At 47.6% G+C, this 12743-nt stretch overlaps 1 long non-coding RNA gene across 3 annotated transcripts; it reads right to left on the bottom strand.

The window, feature by feature from the left end:
- Window positions 1–1574: 1574 nt before the first annotated feature.
- LOC120380915 lies at window positions 1575–12515 on the bottom strand. 3 transcript variants are annotated; one of them, XR_005587876.1, is made up of 4 exons: window positions 12377–12515; window positions 6024–6175; window positions 5240–5434; window positions 1575–2448 (listed from the first exon to the last, which is right to left on the bottom strand). It is a non-coding gene; the product is annotated as an uncharacterized LOC120380915 (long non-coding RNA). The 3 variants fall into 3 exon arrangements; XR_005587875.1 differs by lacking the exon at window positions 1575–2448 and having other exon boundaries at window positions 2840–5434; XR_005587877.1 differs by lacking the exon at window positions 1575–2448 and having other exon boundaries at window positions 2840–5434; window positions 6044–6175.
- Between the last annotated feature and the right edge of the window lie 228 nt (window positions 12516–12743).

Genomic DNA, 12743 nt, shown 5'->3' with positions numbered 1-12743 from the left:
CACTCCTCAATTGATTCTCATAAGCGTTTCATTCCACCCCATTAAAATGTGTCAGTTTCAAGATTTAAGACTAATAGTACTAATAACAAACCCCGAGAAGGATTAAGATTAGTGCTTGGTAAATGAATGCTTAAGAAAAGGGCTTTTCATTTTGTCTCGACTAAATTCCCACCCCGCAAACCTTGCTATACATTATGCTTTGCCGTTCGAGCACTCAGAGTGAGGCCCCATGCTTGGTCAATGACCAGGGCATGCTTAACGTCAGCCAGGTTGAATGTGCTGATGAGGGGCAGAGGGCCACTGAGGGGTCCTTCGTGTCTGCCTCGGATTTCTCTCTGCTGGCTAAACTCTAATCTGTCTTTTGTTTAAAATTTCATTAGGGGAAGCTCCTGCTGGACGGAAAGCAGACCTTTTTGTGTGTGTTTGGAATGAGTTTGCAATTTTCTGTCCCTTAAGCTTCAGGCAGCAGTTCCCTATTGTTACAGGCCATTAGCGGTGATGTCAATGTCACACAGGCCCTTTTCTCTGTGTTGCTCCTCCTTCACAGATGCTTTACCTCCCTAAATGTGCTTTAGTGCAGAAAGGGTCTGATCCTGCGCATTGCTGAGCACCCTCCCGGGTCCAAGGAAGCCAGTGGGAGTTGAGCAGGCTTAGCACCTTTGCAGGATTGAGCCTCTAGTAAAGCATGGTGCTTATGAACTCTGATACATCCCCCCGGCCGACTGGGCTGAAATACACAATGCATGGCCATCCTTGCGGGGGAAGCAAGCTGCTTTGCTTTTCATCTGCTCGCACATAATGCATTGGTTTTTCAAGGGAAAAAAAAATCTCAACCATTTTCCAGGGGGAACCAAACAGCCCTGAAGCCAATACGTTCCCTCTTTGAGTCATAGGTTCCAAGTCCAGAAAGGACCATCGTGATCATCTACTCTGACCTTGTGTATAACACAGGCCAGAGAGCATCCCCCAAATAATTCCTTTTGAACTAGAGTAGATCTTTAAAAAATAAAATTCCAGTTTTTGCCCTGGGAGAATTCTATTTCCAGCCACAGTCAAGCAGGTCTCTTGATGCTGAGTGCTCACCTTTGCATATGCAAACGGAGTGCACCTGCAGAAGTAGCCAGGGATGTGCATATTGGGGAGATGAATGCCCAGCTGCTTTAGGTGCACAGGAGAGGGGCCATCAGTGTGGTGTGCGCCAAATGCATGTAGTCCCCAGTTTTGTAGACACAAGCAGTTGCATATGCATATCTGTCTAGGTACTTAGATGGCCCCATGTCACAGCACCTGAGCACCTTGCAAACATTAGTGAATCTGTGCTCACAACCCACTCTGCATTTGTAGAGAGGTAGTAGTATACCCATTTCACAGAGGTGGAACGGAGGCACAAAGATTATGTGACTTGCCTGAGATTTTACAGTGGGTCTGTGTCAGAGCTGAGAAGAGAATCCAGGTCTCCTGAGGCCCAGTCCAGTGCTTTATCCACATGCTGTTCTGATAACTGGGCCTACTGATCTAACTCAGGGACTGTGCTAACATCATATTTGATAAACCGGAGAAGGGTGGGTCTGGAAATCAATGAGCCAAAATCAGTGTGTCGGAAATTAGGCCTAATTGGTGAACAAAATATGAGGGGATGGACTATTCCACCCATCACTCCGTTTTGCAGGCCTTAAAAGAACAGACTCTGTGGGGAGAGTGGAGCTGTCTGAGAGCAACTCCTGCTGGGAGAAACTCCTGCTGGGAGACAGGTGGATCGGAAAGAGCGAGTGTCACCATCCTGGCTGCTGCTTCTCCCACCATCTCCTGGGACCCCAGGGTTCAGCAGGACACCACTGGGCCTTTGTCATCCTGAGCCCATGGGATGTCCTGACTGCTCCAGGCCAAAAAGAGGACCCCACCTCCACTAGCTCCGGTTAAATCCTGAACACCATCTGGGATGTGAGCCTTTGGTTCCTGCTGTCACCTGCCTCTGCCACCATGTGCCTTTTGCCTTCCATACCTTATTCCTTCTTTTTCCTACCCATTTCCTTTTGCCTTCTGTCTAATAAGAGTCTGGCCAGGACTGTATATTCTGCAAAACTGCCGTGAGCCTGTGACCAAAGAGGCAGCTAAAAGTAATGCCCTAAACAGTCCCATGCTGGCATATGCTTGCCGGGTCTTGGAGTGGCTGGTAAGACCATGTGCTGTGCCAGTGTTTCTCCGGCACTGAGGCTGCAGGTGAGGGTCAACCCCAGAGACAGAGGCTGCATTTTGTTCTTTTCGCTCCCCTCTTGCGTGTGTTTGTCATGTTTTGTCTTCTAGGAAATGGGATTGGACTTTAACAACAGCTGCAGCCAGTCTCAACTAACTACTTCTCTTTTTCTCAAAAGGCCAGTTATTATCATCTTTAATTCCATCTCCAAGACTGTCAGGCAGGGGCGTGGTTCTTCTATAGAATCTCTCCAGCTAAAGAGAGATTGTTAAAACGAAAGCCTTAGTTTTAAAACGAAACGCTCTAAGTGTATTTCCTTCTTTTTCTGAATCATTAATAAAAGGTTTTAAAGGATTTTTAATGGTGTGTTTGCTGTGGTATTAGCAGGCTGAATGGTATTTAACTGTACTTTTAAAACTGTTTAATATTGTACAGAGACAGCCATGTTAATACTTTGACTGTTTAGGCCCGTTAATTCCATCAAAATTAACACAGCAGTGCCCGTGCTTGCTGAAAAGTGAGCACATGCAATTAGAAGCCAATGCTGGAAATTTTATCTGCTCAGCTTCTTATTACCAATCAACCTTTGGCACCCCTGTTCATGGATTCGCAGCTTTTAAGCAAAGAAAGGACCCTTACCTCGTCTAGTCTGACCTCCCTCGTAACACGAGCCAGAGAAGTTCAACGTGCCCCAAGCAAAATCTGTTTGGGTTTTGTTTTATTTTATTCATGTGTATTTGTTTTACTTAGGGTCATTACCAATGGACCAGTCCATTATTGTCGCCACACAAGCCACGCTCTCCGTTAAACTGGCATTGGAATCTGGAGCTAAATGAGCATTTGGATTACTCGGCTGAACGTTCCTGGATGACCGATGAAACCAGCTCCAGGGTTTAACCTGGTATCTGTTATGTAAAATCATGCACACTCAGAATTTTCCCCTCCACCCCGAGGTCTGACAGAATGACCACATTATCTCTTTTGCTGCTTGTGACCACATGCCTTTCCTAGTAAAAGGTAGAAGACTGGTCATCTCATTGCATTGCCATATATCAAAAAATCAGATCCAATTCAAGCTGATTTTATATTAAACCCCCTTGCAGCAGGAACATCCGGAGAGATGCACAGAAGTCAGCTAATTAAACTTTCAGCAGTTCACCTTGCCAATAGTTTAATTAGCTGAGATGCTCTCTTCTCTATATTTATCTTATGCACATCTTCCAGAGAGTTTAATTTGCGTGTTATGAAATTCAGAGGGAGCAAAATCGTTTGTGCCCATGTATGCGGATGCATTCAAAGAACAGGGGTTTGTTGGTTTTCTTTTGCATAAGTGGTTAAATATGCTCAAAATCTGCATGGTTTTAGATGCCCAACCCCTGTTGATTTTAATGGGAATCACACAGCTAATGCACTGCATGCTTTAAAAACGTTAGGAGGGAAGGGTGTGACGTAACTGTTTGTGTCTCCTCTATTCTGCTTCTATGTCACTCATTTTTGCTGGATTTTAGCTCTGGAGTGTAAACAAGTGTGATAATTGCTCTCTATCTCAATCCTCATCAGCTGCATTAGAAAGGCAAAAGTAACTAGCACTCATCCCTCCACATACCACAAAATCAGCCACAAGTGCAGTTCTCTCATGGATTTGTCTGAAATGTTAATTTTTCTCTCTCATTTAGGAGTGTGGGTCACGGATTACAATGCAGATATGTGCAGGGTTGTGCCAGGGCCAGGCACGAATCATAGCTACGTTTCTATTTCACACCCCATCTTATTGCTGACTTCTTGGAGGTGGAAACACAAATCCTTGGAGTGAGCTTCTGTTCACAAGAACTCTGCTGAGCAAGTAATCAATAGCCCATTATTAGGCCGGTATCTTTGGTTGCAGTGGATATAATGTGCCATTTGAGATCAGCTTATAGTTTCATCTTTGTATCCATTGAGCTCGCTGAAGTTCAAAGTAGTGCAACTGGCAAAGGCATCCAGGCTGCACACCTGAAGACTTGCCCAGCTAGGAATAGCTTATGGTCAAGATTTTCAGAACTGCACGTGTTAAAACGTACACACACACAAGTGCAACTGGATGCCTGCACAGCTCAGAAGGACCTGGCCATTGGCTGCATTCCTGCATAGCTGGCAGTAGAATCAGTGTAGCTTGGTTGTGCAAGGGACCAGAATTTAAGTGAGGGGGACGGCAGATGGGGGGTGTGCGTGCAGCCACTGACATGGTGTGTACCACCACTCTGCAGCAGTGCACCAGGGATGGGCAGGAACTAGGCATTCAGTATTATGAAGACCTTCTGTTGTTAATTTCCAAGGCCCCCCATCATATAACTTAGGCTGGTACATTATTCCTCTTTGTTCTACCCCTCCTCCTCCTCCCCCCCAAAGGCACTGATCCTAGGCTCTAGGCATCTTTGCCATCAATTAAAACGAGTCCCATTAAAGAGCCCGAAGCTGCGGCCTGCTCCTTTCCCCAAACCAGAAAATATTAAACCAAAGCTAGAATCAAAACCCAATCAAGTCCCCCCGTTATCACAAACACCAACCCTTATTTCAAGCCCTCGCTCCCCAGAAACATGGGAAAAGAGAGAGGCCTGGGCAGAGCTCTGAAAGACAACAGCTTTCAGGTTAACTGGGCAGGGGAGTTGGTTCCAAAGTCGAGGGCCTCTTGCAGAGAATGCTTGGCAGGCAGTGCCCTCTTGATTATGAAATGGCGGGGTGCAGGCCCGGCTTCCCTGCTGAGCATGCCTGAGGCCGTCTTGCACGGGGGAGAGTCAGATTTTTAACAAAGTAGAACCTAATCCAATGAGGGCTCTATAGGTTAAACACTGATGTCTTAAAGTCCACTTGAGAATAAGAGGCAGCCAGTGCAGATCTCAGAGCACAGATGCCATGTGCTCTTGGCAAAGACCATCTGCCAAGCAGGCCAACTCATTGTGCTCTCCTCTCAAGTTGCAGGTTGACTTAAGCCCCATGTAGAGTTCCTCTGTTAGACAGCTCCAGACAAGCTCAGTAGCATAACAGAGAGGATTCCTTTCAACTCACCCGGCTGTGGAGATACTCAGCTACTCAGGCCGAACATTTGCCTAGGTGTTTGGACCGTAGTGAATAATGAGAACAAGACACTGGCAAATCCTTTTTCCTTTTGGCCCTGGTTTTAATTTATCTTGTCTCTTCTCCAGGCTCATTCTCTCTGGCTGGCACAGGAAGTCGTGTGTGAGTGAAATCTTGGGAACTGGCCTTAGGAGGTGGAAAAAAAAAAAAAGACAACCAGAAAGTCTGAATTAGTGAAGTGTGTACAAGGGAGCTTTGTAAGTCTAATTAGAGGTAATTAGAAATACTCAAAAGCAATCCATCAAAGCCTCGCTGGATATTCATCATCCTTCCAGGGCCATTCACAGGTATCCTCCAAAGATGAATTGTGGTTTATGTGGGCTTATTTTTGGATGTCCGGATATATTTATTTTTAAACTCCAACATTTTGCTGGGTTTGAATTTGAGCATGTTGTGCTATTTATAGATTTTTTTTAAACTGTTCTAGGACAAAAGGAAATAGCTTTCCTGAGGAGCTAAGTGAAAAATTGACAACAGATAATTTATTAGATGAATTGGGCCCTTTTTCTACGTGTGTAACATCTGCTCACTTACCACAATTTATTCCTGATGCAAATTGAGTGGACACAATTTGTTTTCATTTTATGGATCTCTAGGGAATAGCTCACTGCGCATATTCAATGCTCAGTTGAACTGGCATGGTCTAGTGTATAGGACACTTGCCTGGGAATTAGGAGACTTAGTTTTTTTCTCTGCCACTGACCCGCCATGTGACCTTGGGCAAGTTCACTTCACCTCTTTTGGACCTCTTGTTCCACTCCCATCCTATGTCTGGTTGGTTGTTTAGAATGTGAGCGTTCTGAGGTTGGAGTTGTTTCTTACTTTGTATATGTGCAGCTCCCAGCATGGTGGAGCCTCTAGGCACTTCTGAAATACAAATAACAATCAAAGAGGTATTCATAAACTAGGCTGTAGGGCTTAGCTGTGGTTCAGCACATTATGTGCTTCCGTTCCCTGATTTTATTGCAGTGGGCCTGGACGCACAAGACTGCCAGCCATAGCTATGGAATGTATTCATCCAGGCCCTATGTCTTCATTCTCAACAAAGCCAAGCGTTTCTCTGCACTGACTCTGCAGTAAAGTCGACTAGACCAACTCCAGTGACGCTGTACCAGCTCCTTGCACTTCTGGCTTTCACATTTCCCCACATCTCAGCACCCAAGCAAGTCTAGCAAGCTGTAATATTGGAAAGCGAGGGGCACTCTGCTATATTGATTATATTAGGTGAGAAAAAATTGCTACGTGCTATTTGCAGATAAGAGATTTATTATCTCTCTGCAATATGGCTCACCAGCTGGAGACAGCCAAAGCTTAAAGAGACAGGCCCAAGACTCCTGCTGGTTCTTATTCTGCTTCCATCTGTGACAGGGAACTGGGGGATAAGGCTTGTCTACACATTCACTGCTCACCCCCCACCCAGCTCTGTGCTAGCAGAGCCTGAGGCTATGTCTACACTACAGATATCTGCCGGGGTGGTGGTGGTGGTTTTATTATAGAGGTCCAAAATGCAGCTTTGCCCATGGCTGCATCTTTACTAGGCGTGATTTGCCAGTCTAGCATACCTACGCTGGTAGAACACTCCTAGTGTAGACGTGGCATGGGTGTGCCATGCAGGTGAATAGACACGGTGGACCAATCCCCAAATGCAGCGTGCAGCCCCATTATGACCTGTTCAAGGAATGTGCCTCTTTCTGATCCTTTGCTATACTTGTAGGGCTTATCATGCCAGTGACGCCATATTGATTGGATTCTGGCCTGGTCAACACCGAAAAGTGAAGGATGGGAGTTTTTACCAACATAGCTATGCCAGTAAAAGCCCTGCAGTGATACCTTATGCCAGGTAAAGGAACCGACAATAAGCACTTTTATACGCTACAACTTTGTCCACACTAGAGGGTTTTGCCAGTGTAACAATAACAGTATAACCGTACCAGCAAAACCCACCTAATGTAGACGAGGCCTCTGGGTTAAAGGAAATCCTAGGCTCCTTTGCTGAGGCTACTGGTTGCAGAAGTGTTTAAATCACTGTGGGCTTGTGTCTATTTGGAACTAGACATTCATTTAGCAAGAAGTCCCACCCAGCTGTCACTCAAGGTAGGTTTGAACCAATAGCCTATAAGCAAGAGCAGCTTCATATATTTTAAGTCTAGATGACTATCTACAGAGATTTGAAGGGTACAAATACCAAAGAGGGAAAGGAATTGACTAGGGTGTTACGTGGGGAGAATAATTGGAATTAATGGGATTAAATTAAGAAAAAGAAACAGTAGGCTGAATAGCAAGAAAAATATCCTGACCGTGACATCTATTAGAGTCTAGAAGAGTCTCCTAGTACTTGAGAGGAGTGTGGTCAGTGGACAGGGCCCTGGACTATGATCCAGTAAACCTGCGTTCGGTTCCCTTCTTTACCGCTGATCTGTTGTGTAGCCTTGTCAAGTCACTTCTCTCCGTGTCTCTATTTCCCCGTATACCCCTTGTCTATCTAGACTATAAACTCTGAGGTGGGAACCATGTTCGTACAGCCCCTAGCGTGGCAGGGCCTTGAGATGCTACCATAATATAAAGGAGAAGTAGGGGCAGCCCCGTGGCTTGGACTATTTAGAACTAGACATAGGGTAAAACTTTCAGAAATGCCTGAGTGACTTAGGAGCCTCAATCCTGTTGATTTGCAGTGAGACTTGGGGCTTGCCTACACGGTGGGGTAATGTGCTCTTGGGGGGGGGCGGGGTGTGATTTTTAAAGCACACGAATATGTTGCACATGAATTGGTCCTTGCAAACCCTGGGATGGTAACTGCAGGGAAAAAGGGTTGTGCTTCACCCCGGAACAGCCTTCAGATTGCTTCTGTGCCGACAATTCTAGGTGTCTCTCAGCTTTTATTAGCAGCCCAGGATGCTAGGAGACCCGGATGCTAACCGTACAGAGAAACAAGTGTTTTCTGTAATTGCCGTTAAATGGCAAATTTGTAAAACCTTCCACTCTTGACAAATCAAGGATGGTTTTCTTCGTGTAACATCATCACAGCTTAGGTTGTTCCTTATGCTGACAGCAATGATTGCTAATGCACCAGCCAGCATCACTGTGAAGGTTGGGGGAAGGGTGGGGAAACCTGGGGTTACACTGTCTTTTAGAAGGGAGAGCGAAAGCAAGCCAGGGAATGCCTGACTGATTACTAATCCATTATTCAGCTTCCTCCTCTAGCACAGTTCAGAGAGACTGAGCGAGCGAGCGACAGACGTTTTGCATTTCTTAGCTGGAGGGTTGACGTCCATGACATCGGACTTACTGGAGAGATGCTAGTGAGACAAGGCAGGGGAGGTAATAGCTTTCATTAGACCAACTTGTTTTCCCAGGTTGTGTGCTTGTTTATGAAGCAATGTAGGCATCCCTAGCCTCTTCATTTGTTGCCAGGGGAAGAATCTGAGTCAATTTTCTTGTTAAAGTAGAAAATGGGCTACCCTGCTTTTGGAAAAGGAATGATCTATTCCCTGCTCTGCTGCTAACTCACTGTGTGACCTTGATTGTTATTATGACGTATAAATGTCAACATGCAGAAAGGGGTGGATCACTTATTTGACCAGCATCAGATTATTAATGGTCAGGCTGAGATCTATGAGGGGACCGATTATCTCCTATCTGACTGTCGGTTGCAGGGTTCTTCTTCTGAATCCTGGTCTACAAGGACCTCAGGTCTGATCAAGTGTGGCAGTTCTCCTGTCCGTGTGACCACTAACCTCCTAGCTGAGTCAGGAATGTTGTACGAGGGTGGTGGCTACTCTGACTTGTTGAATTTCCCTCTCCTCACTACTGAGTTAGTCCTTCAAGACAGCTTTTGAAGTCAATGGCTGTCATTTCAAAGGAGTTTCAGAGTTCTACAGAGAACGTATGGACTGTGCTGATCCTCAAGGAGACTTCCTTAGCGAGCAATGTCTTTGAGAATGAAATAAACCTGTGAGAACTGCTATGTGCAAGCATATACTTGCCTCCCCGTATCCCATAGTGCTGATCCTGAAGAACACGGTCTATTCCAGCAGACAATGTTCAGGGGCGGTAGCTCAGCAACCTTTGTGACAAATTGGAAAGCACATTTCCATCACCCCCAGTGGACTCCTTACTCAATTGATTTCCTTTTGGGTTCCCGTTAGGTCAGTGCTGACTGTTTAAATACAGGTTCCTCAGCCATACTACACTCCTGGCAGATGCTTCCTCCTTTTGGCCTGTAGCAAAGATTGCAAAGGCCACAGCTGGGGCAATGAATGTCTTCCCTTGTTGATGGGGGAGAGGGGTGTGCATCTCTGTGGGTGCTGTTTGAAAACAGTAAGCTTTCAGGCAGTGAATAGGATTGGAGTGTGTTTCTTATTCCCTGAGCTCTCAGGAGCTCAAAGTCCTACCTAGCCCCACTGCCCTAAGGGGTGGGAGTGGGGAAGAGAGATTTAAATAATCTCCATGCTGAAGTCTAATCTGACCCACCAGCAAAATCCAAAGGCAGTTTCTGCTGCTACAGAATCCTGAGCCTGGAGCAGTATTGGCATTGAGCTGGAGGAAGCATCGAGGGCCTGCTTTGCAGTAGGGTGCACCAGGTGGAGGTGAGAGCAGTGTGTTACTCAATGTATTTAATCTGAATACATTCTGGAGTGAGATTCTTTGGGGGGGGGGGGAAGTGACCCACATAAAAGCAACAAACTGTCCTGCGGCACCTTATAGACTAACAGATGTATTGGAGCATAAGCTTTCGTGGATGAATACCCACTTCGTCAGACACATGTTAGTCTGTAAGGTGCCACAGGACTCGTTGCTTTTTACAGATCCAGACTAACATGGCTCCCCCTCTGATACGTGACCCACGTAATATCTGCCACTGGGCCCCCAGCAAACTCCACAGCTTCAGGATGGGATTGTGGCCCTTCTGTTCATTCTCAAACTGCTCTGGCACTTGGATAAAAAACCTTAACTCTGTGGCTGCAGCTCTATACTCTTAAAATAGATGGAGGACCACTCTATGAATGGCAAGCTGTGTCCAACCAAATCAACTGCTTCTCAGGGTAGGGGGCAGTGTTTGTACAGTAAATGCATTTATATCATATGGGGAAAAAACTACACTGACACCTTTAACACACTGCAGGTTCCCAGTAGCAGCATGCTACCCCGTGAGCCAGGGGCTTAGGTGAGCTTTTGCCTTCTCATACTCCAATAGGCATCAAAAGATTAAATGCAGCGATTTCTGCTGAATGCAAAGGTGGTTTGCCCTGTGGGTATTGTTTCTAGATGCGTGAATGGTTGGTTTGTTTGTTTTTCTCAATTGGCTTCCCTCAGAGAAACTCAGGTTCGTGCGAACCAGGCCAGGCCTCTCCTGCATTTAGGTCTCTTTGCATGGAGTTAAGCCGTGAGTTTTTAATAGTGTTTTGAGTTTGCATTTGGTGCACCTGAGAGTGACTCTCTCTCCCCCCGCACCCTGACTCTAAATAATTATGCAAAATGGTGCTTCATTGTTGGTCAGAAGCCCTGGAGTTGCCATCATGGACTGAAATGCTGGAGCCCCTCAAGAGAGGTGCTGTAACGGGGTGCACTCGCCTCTCGTGAGCACCCCCTCGGCCAAGCGTGTGTGCCTGCACACTCTCTCTCAGGTGGTCCCTACTCTGGGATAGAGCAGTGTCCCAGGGCTCCTCCCTGGAGACTACGTCTTTACCCTCTTGGGCTTTCTGGCTGCAGCTCTCCAGCTGGGGGCCTCACTGTCCAGGCCATTTCCTCCCAGTGGCTAATAGGGGAGGAGGTTGGGGGACCCAGGCCTGCTCACTACTCTGGGTCCCAGCCCAGGGACCCTGTAGATCACAGCTGTCTGCTGCGTCCCTTGAACTATGTCACACGGCTTCTCTAATTCCCTGGGCTGCAGCCCTGCACCATCTTCACCCTTACCCAGAGCCGGCCCATCCATAGGGCAGACTGGGGCAACCGGCCCAGGGCCCACGCTTTGTGGGGCCCCACGCTTCAGGAGGATGTAGGAGGGGCAGTGTAGCCCAGGGGGCTCGCAGGGGGCCTAGCACCAGCAGCAGGGGTCAGGCCTGCACCCCACACTCACCAGCCCAGGAGAGTATTTCTTTTTCTTGCCTGCAGCCCCCTGGGTTCAGGCTCAGGCTCAGCGAGCAACCTGGCCCCAGCTGGCTCCCAGCGTCCCCTGCTGCATCAGGGTCCCAGCGTCTCCCAACCACTAGTACTAGGGCAGGCGGACCCTGTCCTTCCACCACAGAGAGACTCTTCCCTTTTCTGGAAGGACCCTCCACCAGCACAGGTGAGGGCCAGCTCGTAGTCTCCATCATCCCTCACCCAGCCCTGGTGGCCCCCTCAGTGCCACACAGCTCCCCCTTACTCTGTCCTCTCCCAGCACTGGGTGGGGCCCTCCAATGCCACCTCCAGGCCAGGGCCAGCCCTTATCACCCCAGTCTCAGGGTCCTCCTTGCCTTTCAGCTCTCCACCTTGGGGTCTCCCACTGCATAGTAACAAGACCTGGGGTCCCACAATTCTGCTCTCTCCACCACCCACCAGGACTGGGGTCCTCCATCCATCTGCTTTTCCACCTCCCCTCCCTGCCCCCCAGAGAAAACAGATCTTAGAGCCTCCCCCCCCCATGCTGGATGGTCCTAGGGTCCCACAGCACTAGGGCACATATGGGCCCTCCAAGAGCCACCCGGTTCCTGAGACATGGGCACTGACTGCTGTGAATGTATAATTACAGTTAAAAAAATTCCACTGTAATGAGGGTAATGAGACCATATGCACCTGAGAAGTGAGTTTGCTGCAAGGAAGTCCAGGAAGGTGGATTTCAGAATGTAAGTGGCACGATACTGATCATGATTGGTGAGTTATTTTAATTATATGAACTTCATTATAATTATAATAAAGAATATTATATAACACTATAATTATACAGCTGAGTGCTATCAATATTTAACCTGCAGTTGCCCTTGAAGTTCACTGTAACCAGATTTCACCTGTATAAGAAATGTTAAGGGGGGGGCCATACAGGCTGATTTGCCCCAGGCCCCCTCAGGGACAGCCCTGCCCTTACCTCACCTCAGGGCCTTGTCCTAATGGAGTCCCAGCAACCAGCTCATGGCTCCTTCTCACTCTCCCCAGCTTCCAGCAGCACTGCCCTGTCCAGGGTTCTGTAATTCCATGAGCCAGCCACACACCACCTAAGCTCCTACAGCTCCAGCAAGGAACTGAACTCCCTCTAGCCCTGCAGCTCTTCTTATACTAGGCTGCTGGGCCCTGATTGGCTGTGTGCCACACAGCAGCTCTAGGCAACTTGGAGGATTCTCTCCACTGCTCTTTTGGGGGGCGGGGGGCAGGGTGTGGCAGGGCCACGAGGCCTCCAGCAGGGGGCCTCAGAGGGTCTGGGATACCCTGTCACAGGTGCGTTTGCTGATTTCTATCTGCA

Source organism: Mauremys reevesii, linkage group 13, assembly GCF_016161935.1.
Source record: "Mauremys reevesii isolate NIE-2019 linkage group 13, ASM1616193v1, whole genome shotgun sequence".
Classification (NCBI taxonomy): Eukaryota; Metazoa; Chordata; order Testudines; family Geoemydidae; genus Mauremys; species Mauremys reevesii.
Note: the sequence above shows the minus strand (reverse complement) of the source record. Positions and strands in the feature narration are given on the sequence as shown.